A 15,751-nucleotide genomic window follows, 5' to 3' on the forward strand; every position below is an offset into this window, starting at 1 on the left:
TGTCAAAGCACACATACCCAGCGGTCAACCATTTGCCATATGAAAGTAGAGTCAACCAGCCTGGCCAAATACCCAATTTACTAAAGCCATTTTTTAAACTAAAAAGAAATCTGTGTGACCTATCTGTTGCTACTAATATCCAAGCTTGGTTACATGCACACAAACTGAGGCAACTGCAGGTTAAATATATACTAAATTGATCTTTGGCAAAGAACATTAGTGCTCTACTTAGAAAGACATATTACTTAGTACTGAAAGAGTTGCAACTTCCTAGATGAGATTTATAGTCTTTTACCCATAAAGAGAGACTCAGAACAATTTTCTAACCTTTCATATAACTGCAAAATACGTCCATCCTTTCCATCTAATGTGCACTAAAATATAGAGTTTTGTTAAGTTTTGGTATTATTTTTTCAATAAGCATGTCCTGCCTCATTCAGATTTCATCTCCTAAAGTCAGAAAAGAAAGAATGTCAAAATACTTTTGACAGAAAAATCTAATTTGGTTAAACAGCTCAAGACTTTCCAAGTGAATGTAAAATTTGAAAAAGGTACCCATGTCGAAGTAAAAAATCATCAATTATTATTGTTTTGAAAAATCTCTTTATTGCTACAAGTTATCATTAAAAAAGTCAACAAAAATATTTCTATGATTCTACAGACAGAACTACAACATAACAGGACTTATATAACAGCCTTTTTTAGGACAAATATTAGGCACCTTACAGATGCAGTTTCTTTTGTATTTAATAGAAGCCCATTTCCTTACTAATTGTCATTTAGTTCTGTGACTGAAAACTGCAATTAGTTATGCTTCACTGACACGCACATGAATCCTTTTGTGGTTATATTATTCAACCTGAACATCAAAAAGCAGTACTGTTAAAAATTCTAAGGGATTGCACCACCTCCCTATTTTATTAAACCATTTGTGGCAAGAGACAGTTAAATACTGTGTATCCTTTAAATACATTATTCTAGCTAGGAAAATGTTAGTCTGCCACATGAATGGAACAAGCCAAGAAACCAAAAAACAAATAAGACTACTGTTTAGTTTGTGCAAACAGTACTTAATTTTTGGGTTCACACAAAACAGGAAAAAAATAAAATGCCTTACTAATACTGTTTTATTTTCAAATGGACCTCATAGTTACAAATGAGCTTCACTAGAGAAATAAAACTGACAGCAAAAAAACAACAAAGGAAAACAATTTTCATTAGTTCAAATGAAACTAACAAGGGCTACCAGCAGTAAAAACCTAACTTCTTTAAATTCCAAAATGAATCTCCTCTCCTGACCTTTATAGAGCTCAAGATGCATACGTACACAGAATAAACAAAATAATTTGAAAGCAAATTCACTGAGTGTGCCTGACCTTTGAAACAGCACAGATAATTTTAATCAGATTTGCACAATGTTAGTCTGTCTCAGTTTCCATGTAGCAACACAAAGATTACAAAACTACTTAAGGAAAAAAAGACAACATTTTACACAAATAAAAGCATCTTTAAATATTTTTTGAAATAGCCAACAGCCCTAAGCGTCTCAGGTTCAGGAAAGATGCCTCTGAAATTCTACTCCTTCAGTGTCCAGCTAAAGCTGCACAATTTGGCTCTGGAGAGAAAAGCCCTTTCTGCCAGTTATGCAAGTTTCTCACAGTTTAGTTGAAGAGCTGACAACTAAAAGGAAAAAAAAAATATAGAAGTTACACAAAGATGTTAAAAATTGGGTTTAGTAGGAGCGGCCAGTAGTTGCCTCCTTGATCGCCTAGCATATAGTAGGCTACTTAAAGCTTCTCAGTTATGTTGATTATCTTAGATTTTCAGAGATAATCACTAACAAACAAACAAAAAAAAAAAATCAAGATTTGCAGCATAAATAGTCTGACAAGCAGTGCTGACTAGTAAAAATCTCTAGTTACAAAAAACAGAAGTTCTCAGAACTATACACAAATTAGCCATAGTTGAAACTAGCTGACAATACCTTCCTTTTTGGAAGGACAGATGCTGCAACAAGAGTTACAAACCATTTATCAGCCACGAAAGCTGACCATTGTTTGTAACACTTGGAAAAACAAAGAAAGAAACCTTATACTTTATGCAAGCTCCAAAACAGCTTACTGCAAGTAGTTGTATTACTTATGCCTGATGAAATGAGGAGAATTAACATGGTGAGCTGAAAGCCCTGTTTAGATTCAGAACATGCAACCTCCATCAGATCAACCCTTCCATACTGACAGTGACAACAGGGTTCTACCCAAGCTGGAAAACATAGCATGAGAGTAAAATACAACTAACTAAACAACTAACTAAAGCTGAAGTTTGGCTTTGGTACTTTTGAGAAAAGAACAGCAGTGAGTATAACAGAGATCCTCATTATTTACCCAAGACTAAGCTCTACTTGAGGGATGCAATAGGACAATATAGCTTTGTCAAATAATGCACTTTAACAGCACTAGCTCAAATTAATTCTAGCCTAGTTGGTTTTAAAGCTTAATTTCTCAGCATTTACAGGGAGATGTTCAGTTTAACAAGCCACTTAGATATCAGAACAGCTGAAAAGGAAGTATGAAGTAAATACTGTTAACTACATGAATTTGTAACTATGCATGGCTCACATTAATTTTATACATTGGCTGTCTCCTTGTAGAACCACCACTACCCTCGTAATATCTAAAAGCAGCAAGATGAGCCAAATGTGTTTCTGAAGACAGAATTTGGTCACCTTATCCACACTCAGATCAATAAAAGCAAATATCCTAAATTTGACGTGGCCTCTGAGACAATAAGCAACAGAACAGAATTCAGATATAATTTGAAAACAAGCATTGCTGAGAGCTAACACGTTAAGGTGGGATCATGAACACCACAGTTTTCCAGAACAGCAATCTACGATTTTTGTGTCACTGATTTGTTATCTGAATTTGTTGTAGGCCACCCAACCCTTTTTGATTATGGAAACAATCACATTCCTCTTCTGCCAGACCATTTTGGTCTTTTTCTCTCTCCTTTGCTCACAGTAGATTTTATCCTAGAGCTTGTCTTTTGCCACAGCTATCTGATATCCTCATCTTTTCCTAATAAGGAATTTAACTTATTCAGTTTATCAGGAAGGTTGAGAAGGGAGCTGATCACTGTGTACAGACACTTACACAGTCTGACAATGTAAAGCACTCTGAACTTGCAAACAGAGTCATACAAGACCTAGCACTTGGAAATGAACATTAGAGAAATTGAAACTTGAGTAAGGCCCCATTTTCAGACACTGAAAGTAATTTAAAATGAGCTGAAAAAATTGTAAATAAGTACTGAAGTAACTTATGACTACATTATTGCATTACAATTTATTAACATGAAATGGAAGTTATCACTTTGCTGTGAGGTAAATTCCAGTTTTGTTTGGGGTAAGAAAAGGAAACCTACATGTACCACTAATTATGACAGTTTCCATTTAGGAAAGCTCCAATCTATGGAATGCTCATCAGAATCTAGTAGAAAAAAAAAAATAGTTCAATCACTCACATTATTAAAGGAAAAAAATGTTTCTATGAAAAGATGTAAAGAGATGCAATGCTCTGTTGAACTGCACTTTCAGGAAAAGCTCATGCAGTCAAAACCTGCTCTTTTTTCTTGAAGACTTTTTTTTTTTTAAAACAAATATAGAAAAATTTAGACTGAAGAAACCCCAGCCTTGATCTCATTAGTTAAAATTCATTTTCTCTGTTTGCAACTACAGCTTTCAAGATTTTTTTCTAACATCCTTAAAACTCAAAACGGACAATTAAATGTTTCATTGTTTTCAATAGGAAACAACACTAACAGCAACATCTCTTAAGCAGCAACACCTACCTTAAGCAGGGCAGGGGGCAACAAAACTTCCCCATAGGCATTCACTCAAATTTAACTTCATAGTAAGTTCTCCTAAACTGTCAGGCAAAGTTTAATGTAATAAGTTTCTCCTAGGAACACCAAATATTTATAGTCACATGTATTTCAGGCAATAGGCTTTACGGTAGTGTTTATTTTGAATTTTTTTAAAACTTCTAATTCAATATACATATTGTGCTGGCTGCTAAAGGGATACAGGGAAAAGTTATTCAGAAAGCATATCCAGGAAAAACTCTGTCGATCCACTAACAGTGTAGGCCAACTGTTTATCTATGCTCTATTTGACTAGTTAAATTTACAATGCAGAACTTGTATGACCTGTCCGTAACACACACTAATGAAATATATTTTTATGCTGAACTTCTGTACAAGATTTTTATGCCAATACATATTTTTTAATATATATTTTTATGCCAATACTTCTGTACACAGTAATGCAACTCAGCTGCTGATCCATTACAACATGGCCACATCCCAGTTTGATACCAATATTGAATAAATCCAGTTTTGATGCAGTGCCTGTGTGGCTGGAAGTCTGTAAATAGTATCTGCAAAGAAATGACAGCATTCTGCTTATCTCTAAAATTGACTGTAAGCATCCCACTGTCATTAAGAGCTAAGAAGCAGCAGCCACCTTTCAACAGAGAAATCCAATAATAGATGAATGATTATCTAGTCCACTCTGGATCACAGTCAAACTGGTTTAAATGAACCTGTTGAATTTATGAAAGCATTTGCACAGATATGGCTAGCACGAAGAGGCTGTTTAAAAAGTGCTCCTTTTCACCTCAGTTGAGACAATGCACAAATAAAGCAGCACTTTGTCTATACTACTGCAGTGTAAATCTGGTTCAGAGGATGAAGCACTCTCAGTTATCCCATGTTTCCAAGCACAAATTTCTGGGTGATAAGGCTAGCAATTCTTCCACGTAAAGCAACTCCCACTTCTCTCTCCAGATCTTGAATAAGCTCTTGTGATCAACTGTCTGTAGGCTGTACAATGAATTGGAACAATGAACTTTTCAAGTTTGTCAGCATTGAAAACAACTCATTTTTGTATAGTCAATTTGCTCAGATGTCTCCACTGGTCTGACTCACCACAAGATCCAAGAAACAGCTGTACCAGGATAATAAATGCATTACACATGGGAAAGGAAACCAGCAGATGCGATGGAGTTGCTCGAACTGGAATTCCTTGAGCTGGTTATGCTATTAAAAATAGAATAAATAAAAACAAGGAATGAAAGCTTCTGTTAATAAATCCTACTTTTCGTAGTGGTTGAATCTTGTAAAACTGACTCTGTCCTAAAAAAAGCAGCATGCTTATGCTGTTAGTTAGCAGGCAGTTTAGAAACTGGGGGTTTTTTGTTTGGTTGGGTTTGTTGTTCTTTTGGTTTTGGTTTTTTTTTTTAATCACTTCTCACTTAAATGATTACACAAGTATCTCTAGACAGGCCCCTTTATCCAGAGTCAAGCACTAGCTCAGTATTGCTTGCATCTACATAGCAAGAAGTTAGCATTACAAGTATAGGTGTAGTTCATTACCATCATCAAGCTATCTTTCCCACCCTTGACTTCAACATTTCTGCAGTGGTTTCTGCATGGACTCAACCCATGCTAGCACAGCTTCGAAACTGACAGTCACTTCAATTGCCTGTATGGCTATATCCTTCTAGATGCTAATACCAGAGCAGCAACACATTTGGTCTGGCAACAGCAGTCTCAACAACATATTCTAATCATCTGAATGATTAAAATGTGATTTCAACCTCTGATACTTAGAGGAAAAGGATATAGTATCTTCCGATCACCATCAGCCCCAAAGTATCTAAGTTTCCATCATGTGTTTTCATAAGGTAGTATAGTACAAAAATATTTGTGAATTAACAGCTCTGCAGTAGGTAGTTTCTTACAACATTGGAAAATATTATTGGTAGTTGCATCATACAGCCTCAACACAAAAAACTGAGAACCAGTTAAGATGTGGGTCTTAAAATAAACAGAAAACATTCGATGAATAACGTAGGGTGATTTTTTCTTTTCTAATGCTGCCTTCGTATTCATATTTTCAATGTACAGACAAAGAATGCTCACATACATGCTAAGTGTACCTTAAAAACTAACATTACACTAGAAAAATACAAGAAAAAACAGCTGCCAAACAGAATAAGACTTCTTTCTACTTTGATATTTTCTTTTCAAATTTTAAAGCACTTGTCTACATCTTTAGGCACACAAATCCTTTAAAAATACTTGTTTTCCTAAGAAAGCCCTTTTTATTTAACTACTCTCATAAAAATATCTATACTAAAATGCACTACTTTCTTTAACGTTGGAGTACCTCGAATTGTATCCCGAGTTCAAAATAAAAAACACAGTAAGATTCTTTGCACTGTGTTGCATGAACATCCAACCACCACTAAATCTTTCCTGCTTTAAATCCTGCACCTAGTATCCTCTTTAGAACTGCAATAATCTTGATTTTTGTTACGAAGTTACAGACCCGTAACTACTTACCATCCCACAACAGTTTAACTGCTACAGTCCAACAGCCAAGAATACTCTTCCTTTTCCAATTCAGTACTTAGTATGACAACTTACAATAAATAAATTTATAATAATTATATAAATAATATAAATATGTAATAATACTGATTACATAAATAATAGTTGGAGTTTTTAATAGGCAAATGACTACACTTAACACAAGTCTGTAATAACTGAACCAAAAATATTAGTTGATAATCTGCATGCAGCAACACATAAACAGGCACAATAGTTTGACAATCAACAGTTCACAAAACAATACCATCACTGTAGTTTAATGATAATTTAAATACAACTTCTATGAAAGTTTGCATAGCAATGGAGGTTGAAGTCCAGAGTCATAAAATTTTCTATGGAAATATTGTGTACACTATTGTGTACTCTTCATTCAAGATGTGCTTGTCTGTATTTTGTTTTTTCCATAAACACATGAACCTAATCATATTTTAAACAAGACCACACTTTTTCCTCAGCAAAACATCTGCCTAATCAAAAATGTGACTGAAGAGATTTACAAACCTTAGATTTAGGCAAGCTCCCTTCTGTCCTTCCCCCATCTCCTTCTAAAATTGAATGTTTTAAAGCCAAATTTGACCTGAAAACTTCTCTGCAATGAATAAAATTCTGCTATTCTGAAATAGTATTCATCAGAACCATATAATTCTTAAATATTTAATAACACAACATGCACTAAAAAGAGACTGAAAGCCTGAAATCATTAGGAGATGTCCCAGCACAAGAAATAAAAAGAGGACATACGTTTCTCTGCAAGTGTAATTTCAAAGTCCTTTCACATAGAGATCTAAAGACTGCCAGCTTGGTTGCTTTGCTACTGTATATTAAATAAGCATGTAATGAAGCTACTGGTTTTGATTCATTGAGGTGCCAAAGATCATGGGTAAAGTATATAAAATTAATGATTATTTTTATTTGAAAGTGGAATATCAAGAAGGTGGTAAGAATCAGGTACAGCATCAAAGAGAACAAAATACTGACAACAGAAAACAGCGCAAAATCCAGCACCACTTCATTTTAGTGACCATTTAGAAAAATAATAATGCATGAATGCCATTTAAAAGCTATTTCCAAATCCAAAACCACAATGAAATAATTTACTTCCTATCAGTTCAGGGAATCGTTATATTGTTTTTATTAACAGAAAACTGATTCCCATTCTTAATACAAGCTAAATGCAAATTTAAGCCTTGTTATGTTACCTTGTGCTTTCTAACATTCCTTCATTATCTCTTAGTTAAGACTTGTACACAAATCCAGCAAAACAGTTTAGAAGGTACTTAATTTTCAGTATTTGCATAATACCATTGAACAGGACAAATAATATGCATATTTAGTGCCAAATGTCAGCACTATGCCAATTTCAAGCCTTATTCTTTAACATTTCAGAAACAAATTTGAAAACAAATTAAATGACATCCGTAAACTCTTCCAACAAGTCAGCGTGCAATGACTTCTAAACAACAGAATACCTTCCAAGGCCAATACCTACCAGACATATCAGATATTTAACAACTTAAGACCTTGCTAAATCTGTGCAAATGCTAATGCTAAAAAATATTTATGTTCAGAAGAATTAATATAAATGTTTTTGACTATTCATGCACTAAGCCACAGCATTATTTTGATAAAAGTAACAGGCAGCACTGCAGTGCCAATACAGAAAATCTGTACTTTGGAGTATCTAGAAATGTGAAACTGATAAATGTAGTTGCTGAATTGGTTGCATTACATTGCAAATCTGATGAGCTATACTGGGAACATTCAGTATTGCAGTGAAAATTGATAAGAGGAAAAGCACACATTCTGATTAAAATCAGAAGGTTTATTTACATCTCACATTTAGAACATTTCCTTTAGTGTTGTCCACAAGGTTAAAAATAGCTATTTTACTGAGGCCTATTTATCATTTTTCAAGTTTACCACTAGAATAACCCCACCACTTCCAAAAATAGTAGTCCTTCAGAAGCACTGTATCATTTTGAAAATTTCTACTGTAATTTTAAATGTTTGAGAATGAGGGTTTGTTTCTGAAGAATCAGATTTGGCATTACCCAAACCTCTCTACCATCCAAGGATATTCTTGTTCTCATGGCACAAAGGAATATAACTTGTATCCCAAAAGGAAATACAGTATACAGCATACCTGTTTCTTAACATAGAAAAACCAGGTATTAGCTATCAATGACCTATCTTGAATTCAATAAGTCACCACCTTGCTAAGCATGATCTGCCCGAAGTCTACATTTTGCCCATCTATTCGCTGTTGACCATTAAAACATGCCTGACCTTTCCAAGTTCCTTCTAAGAAGAAACAGAAAGCAAAAATTACAAGTGGCTTCTGGCCATGATAACCTATTTGATTTTCAGCAAACACCAATGCTTGATTCTGCTACAGAGTTGCATGTTGATAATAATTTTAAGTTTTAAGTGATTCCTACATATTTCTTTTTTTCTTTTTGTTTATTTTTTTAATGTGACAGGACTGTGTTTTTCTGTGCAATTTTTCTAAGACCAAGGAAACTGTGGCTCTTCTGGAGAAGACAATACTACCAAACACATTACTGTTCAAAAGCTTTCACTTATGTGAAGACAAACCAGTATTCTGAATCTTTACAACAGAATCACCATTTCTGTGCTGTGTATGTATAAAGCAAGAATAAACTGTAATCTAGGGATTCCTGCCAGAAGAGTGGCACCAGGGCCAACAGACATACACCACTATTTATACAGTTACATATACTCCCAAGCTCCTCTTCCTTTTTTCACAGGAGTCAGTGCTCTAATTTACTTTTACCTTAAGTATTTTAAAATACACATTGTGTACTCCTCAGTCTTCATTACAAATACGTGTGAAGAGAACATTTCACTCAAAATGTACATCAGAACACTATATTCCCTGTCTTCTGCTCCACGGAAGCTGAAACCTGGTAACTTAAACAAAACAACTGGCAGAAGCAAGCTGAAGTAATCTTGTAAGATCTGGAAAAGCAAGTAGGAATGGAAAGGTCCAGTATCAGCAGCTGACTTTAACAAGAATAAAGCGTCAACAAAGGAAAATTAAGTTCAAAAATAGTGTTAGGTATTTTGTCTATTCATTTTGAAAACTTGCTTTTTTTTGAACTCTGCTTGGTCTGTGACGCCACTCTATATATAAGAAATAAGACGGGAGGAAAAAGAAATTTCTAATTACTGCAGTAAAAAGGAATCTGGTCAACAAAGCATTTCCTTAGAAATGTCAGTAACATACTGTCCACAATTATAATAATCCGATTACTGCAAGATGTGCCACCAGAATGCTAGTTTTCCTACATTTGAATAATTGCTATGCTGATCAAGATCCTCTTCAACACCACCTCAAGCTAAAGTTTAACCAGACTAAGAATTAAGGATGATTCCTTAATGTTCCATTTGCCGATCAAAGCAAATTCTCTGGCTGAGCATAGATAATAATTCTATTAAAACATAGCTAACTAATCATCTAATTACTGTCCCAATCCTTGAAATTCAGCACAACGATATCCACTTCTGGTGGAATATCACAAGAACAGCAAAAGATCAGCATAAGTAAAACTGAATATCCATGAAAATATTCATGAAGTTTGCAACGTTTATCTCTACTTCACCTGAAGGCAGGGGAAACAAGTAAAATAGAAAATAGCCCCTCAATACATCGTGCTGTCTAGCTATAGGATTTCTTATGTTAATGATTTCAACTTTTGGGGGCAGGGTGGTATTTTCCAAAATAACAAAGTCCAATGCACTCAAAACCAGTCTTTTCTTCACCCTGTTACCACAACCATCTGCAGGAACCTATCTATATACCTGCTCCTCTCTGAAGGTAACCTCAGCCCTCCTGCTCCAATACATGTCCCTGACCAATTACATTCTGTTGAACCTCCGTGTAGGGTCCTTTTATAGTACAGGATTCCTTCTCACAATCTAAACACTTGTAGAGGAGTGCTCTTTTTAACAAGAACTCTCCAGTCTGTTCCTTGTAGGAATACAATTAATATAGTGCCTTGAAATTTAAGGGAGGGGAGGGGGAATTAGTCTTAATTAAGGACTTCTGCAGAAGCTCCTTCAGCAGCTGAGTCACTTATTGGCTTTTGAAAGAACAAGCAAATTTTAATTGTATACTCACCAGTAAGACTGCATCAACAAGGCCAATCGCATCCTAGCCTGTATCAGAAATAGTGTGGCCAGCAGGAACAGGGAGGTGGTTGTTCCCCTGTACTCGGCACTGGTGAGGCCGCACCTCGAGTACGGTGTTCAGTTTTGGGCCCCTCGCTACAGGAAAGACATTGAGCTGCTGGAGCGTGTTCAGAGGAGGGCAACCAAGTTGGTGAGGGGCCTGGAGCACAAGTCTTATGAGGAGCGGCTGAGGGAGCTGGGGTTGTTTAGTCTGGAGAAAAGGAGGCTGAGGGGAGACCTTATCGCTCTCTACAACTACCTGAAAGGGGGTTGTAGTGAGGTGGGTGTTGGTCTCTTCTGTCAGGTGGCTGGAGATAGGACAAGAGGAAATGGCCTCAAGTTGAGGCAAGGGAGATTTAGGTTAGATATTAGGAAAAATTGTTTTATTGAGAGGGTTGTCAAACATTGGAATGGGCTGCCCAGGGAAGTGGTTGAGTCACCATCCCTGGAGATATTCAAAAAGCGAGTGGACAGGGTACTTCAGAACATGGTTTAGGAGGCATGGTTAATGGCTGGACTCGATGATCTTGAAGGTCTTTTCCAACCGAAATGATTCTATGATTCTATAGAAAGTGATGGGTTAGTCATAAACAGGACTAGATCCAGTTTACAGATACAACCAAAACAAGCATGGGAATCAAGTACAACTAACACAAGTTTCATTTTTACTAGTAAAACTTTCTAAGTGCTGAACATTATGAAGCTGCTTCTCATACAACCCAATTTTACCCTTACTTTGTGTGCACATTATTATGTAAAGAGGTAACTACTTCACTATAAAAAAAACTTAAAAACACTTGGAAGTGAAAGGCTTCAAATTCTGACATTGAATATTTACTATGGATATTCAGAATTACCCTGTAGCTTTAAGAACAATCATATTTCCCTCATGTAGACTCAACCACCCAAAGGAACCCAGTAGGCATTTTATCACCAAATAAACCAAACCCAGATTTGGTTAGGCCTTTTTTTAAAAAAAATTCCAATTACATACACATTTTAACATTGCACTCAGAAAACATGAGTTATAAACTACAAGGATGTACAAAGAACACATTATGCCAAACATATCTGACAGTTTTATTTGATAAATAACTGGTGCAGTACAGAAAGTCAAGAAGAATGAAGATAATTTATTAAGACCTTCTTTAAAGCATCCATCTTCCCCTAGAGCTTATGGAAATAACAGAGCAACAGAAACATGTAACCCTGTAAGAATAATTTAAATGTAAGTGCAAAGAAAGGCAAACAAGACATTTAAGGTATTATTAAAAAAAAGGAGAAAATACGGATGATACTGGTCAACCTAAGTTCCACTTAAAAACAATTAATGTTAATGCACAAAATAAAACATTGTCTACATAGCACCAAAGTATTTGGAAATAATCAACTTGCATTTTGTAATCATTCTAGTATCAGAATTTGAGCTATAGAAGTCAACAACAGTTTTCTCACAGACTTAATAGATCAACATTCGGGCCTCTGTAGTAAACATTACCAATTTGTCCGAGGCTGTTTATAGACACACTAACAACATTCTATACACAAATCAGTTGACAAGGTTGAAAAGTGGCAATATTTTTAACTTTTGCAGAAATAGACAAAATTATAAATACCTAAAATTATATAAACAAACATAATTGACATAAACGAAGCTGCAGACACTGGAGAAGAAAAAATGACTTTGACATATAAAACTGAGTAATTCTATTTACTGCAAATTCACAAAAGGATTCATGTGACAGATGACAAAATGAATATGAGAGGATTACACATTGTAACTATAACAAGGCAAATCCTATAAAGTACGTACACAGTTGTAATACGCAAGACAAGTGGATAATCTAGTGCTCAACATTAAGTTATATGAGTTGACCCAAGCCATTGTTTCCAATATCATCTCTATAGCCTCCAGTTTTCCCAACATGTAAAAATATTAATTTGGTCACTAGTAAAGTCAATGGAAACTGCAAACGGACAAGTCAAAGGCTGTCAAACTAAAATATTTGACTATTACTACAGCCTTAGTTTAACACACTCTTCTCATTGCACTCAGAGACTGAGACATAAACCACAATAAAGGTAACAAAATTACAAGAAGCTGAACACAAACATCTGAAAAATGGACTCAACTAAAAAAATGTTTAATAAATAAGTAAATGAAAACAAGTAGGCTCCACAGTTTTCACATATTGCTGCCTTGATTATTCTAAGTTTTCTCAAGACTATAATACCAATTAAATTAGCATTATTATAAACAGCATGTTTTGAAGAGATTTAATTAGAACTTGCATCAGAAGTGCTATACTTGGAAACATAACAGCTCACACTGAATGAAACTAGCAACATTTCTGCCCAAATATCTTACAAGGGAAAAAAAAATAAACAAGCTGAAAGAAATACAACTACAGGTTTCATAGCAAGTGGCAGAATTGACAAGTGAACTAAATTCAGCTTTTACCAGCACTCTATGCCTAACACTCACAGGAAAAAAACAGTGTGTGTGTACAGAATTTCTTTACAGCACACAGAATGTAACTTTCAAAGACAGCAATGGTACTCTGCTGTCATCCAAAGATTTAAAACTACTCAGAATATCTAAAAATGCATTTGAGGGGAAATATGAAAGCAGATTCTGAAATCAGGGGGCCTGCTATTTATTGGAGATAAAAGACATCTTGCCCTGAGGAAAAAGGCAAAGTATTTAATGCCACTTTTCCATTAGACATTTCACTGATTCAATTTAAAATTAAGTAGCCAAGATCTTAGCACATGCCCTGGAATGCCTTATTTGAATCACCAACATCCAACATTCAAAAATTAATTACTCAGAAAACTGCTTACAGATGACATATTGCATGCAATTATTCTTTGAACTGAACTTTGCATTTTCCTCTTTTTAAGAATGTTATCATTTAAGATTTTTAATTACATTAAATCCCACAAAAATAATTTAAGCCTAAGCTGCCTCTTGTCTCAAAAGCAATTTTCACCTGAACATCCTTGAGCTTACATCTTTTCAGTTCTAGCCTAGAACCAAGAATGAGATGACTTTTTTTTTTTTTTTTAGTTCTCCATCTTGGTTTTACTCATTTCCTAGGTGACTTATTAAGAATCTCTAAAATTAATCTCTTCCTTGGACACATGCTATCCTTCAAAAAACACAACCCCTTTGCTATATGTATCGTGTTGTCACCCAGTCCACCCAGGTTCAGCTAAAATCCTTTATGAACTGGTACAAAAGCACCAGATCGATCACTTGGACAAAGTGGGTAAAGCACCTAAAATGATATTAGGAAAAATTTTTTTACTGAGAGGGTTGTCAAACATTGGAATGGGCTGCCCAGGGAAGCGGCTGAGTCACCATCCCTGGAGGTATTCAAAAAGCGAGTGGACAGGGTACTTCAGGGCATGGTTTAGGGGGCATGGTTAATGGTTGGACTTGATGATCTTGAAGGTCTTTTCCAACCGAAATGATTCTATGATTTTAAGTGTTACTACCTTAGACCTACATTTAAATTCAAGTGATCGGCCAGAGTCTCTGTAACCCTAACACAGGCAGGTCGTTGCAATGACTGCTTTGGTTTTGCTGGGGCACGAAGGTTAACTTGCTTTAACCCACTACGTATCTGTCCCCAAAGCGGGTTCCCCCACCTCTCCCACGGATCACCAAGAGATCAAAAGCACGCGGGTACGGACGAGACCGGAAAACGCCGCCGCAGAGAACGAGTGGGTGCCACCTCCGCAAACCGCCGAACGCAAGCCCCAAGCGAGGGGAGACGGCCAAGCGGCGCCAGCAAATAAAACACTTAAAAACGAGCCAGAAATGCTCCCATTACAGTTTATCAACGTCCAGCCGGGAGGAAGAGGGGGACGAAAGGGCCAGTGAGTCGGCCTCAGCCCCGGCGCAGGGCGGCGGGCGAGGGAACAGAAAGCGACGGCGGCGGCCGCCTCAGGGAGCGCGCGGCAGCCCCGCGCGCAGCGGCCGGCCGGCCCTGAAGTAAGGCGGCGGGGGACGGGCACAGCACTCCCCCCCCCCCCCCCCCCCCCCCGCCAGCTCTGCTTCGCGGCCGCCGCCGCCTCCGCCTCCTCCCCGCTGGAAAGCTCAGCGGCGCAAGAAGGGAGAGGGAGGAGTAAAGGAACACAAAATGGACACTTACACTCCCTCTCCTAACACGCATGCGTTGCGCCGGCGAAAAGGGGGTGTTGCCGCAGCGCGCCGGCACCGGCCTGTAGCAGCCCAAGGGGCGGGCGGGGAGGAGGGTTCGCCACTCAAGTAATGGCCGCCGGGGCTGTCCGGCTGCGTGGTGGTGGGTGGCGGGACGGCGTTCCCGCCCCGGCCGTTAGCGGGGGAGGGAGTGTCGCTCGCGCTTCGTGAGGAGAGCGGCTGCTTCGCTCCAGTGGCCGCCCCTCAGCTTGCGCCGGGTTGCAGCCCACAAGAGGGAGGCTTACAGCTGGTGAGTTGAGGAGCACAACTGGGGCTCTGCTGTGGGCGGTAAAAGCCGTGCCTGGGTTCAGCTGTGCCCGAAACGAGTCGGTAGGGAAAAGTCTCACAAATTGTGTAGGTGCCCCCTTGACTCAGCATTACCAATAGGTCACGCTGTTACAAGTAGGGAAAGTAGTGTTACGGTGTGTGTCCCACACTTAAGCTGTTGCCTGGGTATCCGCTTTTGGCCCAAGTGGAGACAGTTACAACGCTACCATCAATTTTCCTTTCTTTCAAGTGGCTTTAATTTTTAGTTTCTATGTAGTGATAGTGAGACTTCATCCCTCCCTGTCTCAGAGGAGGCAGTGGTAATATGTCTGTTGAATTCCCTGGCACACATATGGATGCTGGTGCTTGTCGGTTCAGTATCAGAGTCCCTCTGCAGCAGTGGGCACCTTCCAGAGCAGTGCATCCAGCACTGTGATTAGCTGCTGCCATTAAGTATTTGTCCTTCCACCCTTTTCCTAAAAGGAAAAAGCATGATTAGTAGCTTCCTTTAGTTCAGTTGGACTGAGCTTTCTTAGTGAAGACAAGGTCTTACAGCAAAAACACAGGTTTCTAGTGGGTCTTTGGTTTGTAGGAGAGTTCATTTTCAGTCTGGTATCTTAGAAAGCTCTCTTA

General features: G+C 37.5%; 1 protein-coding gene across 4 annotated transcripts in view; it reads right to left on the reverse strand.

Moving 5' to 3' along the window:
- Positions 1–14,896, reverse strand: part of FHIT (fragile histidine triad diadenosine triphosphatase) — a 632,955-nt gene extending 618,059 nt beyond the window's left edge. For 2 of the 4 annotated variants that reach the window (XM_052778553.1, XM_052778548.1), the window contains exon 1: positions 14,805–14,896. The gene's annotated coding sequence lies outside the window, so the exon portion shown is untranslated. Of the gene's footprint in view, positions 1–4,986; positions 5,098–14,804 lie in introns of all 4 variants that reach the window. The other 2 variants (XM_052778551.1, XM_052778549.1) reach the window with 2 other exon arrangements.
- Between the last annotated feature and the right edge of the window lie 855 nt (positions 14,897–15,751).

Source organism: Harpia harpyja, chromosome Z, assembly GCF_026419915.1.
Source record: "Harpia harpyja isolate bHarHar1 chromosome Z, bHarHar1 primary haplotype, whole genome shotgun sequence".
In the NCBI taxonomy this organism is placed as follows: Eukaryota; Metazoa; Chordata; class Aves; order Accipitriformes; family Accipitridae; genus Harpia; species Harpia harpyja.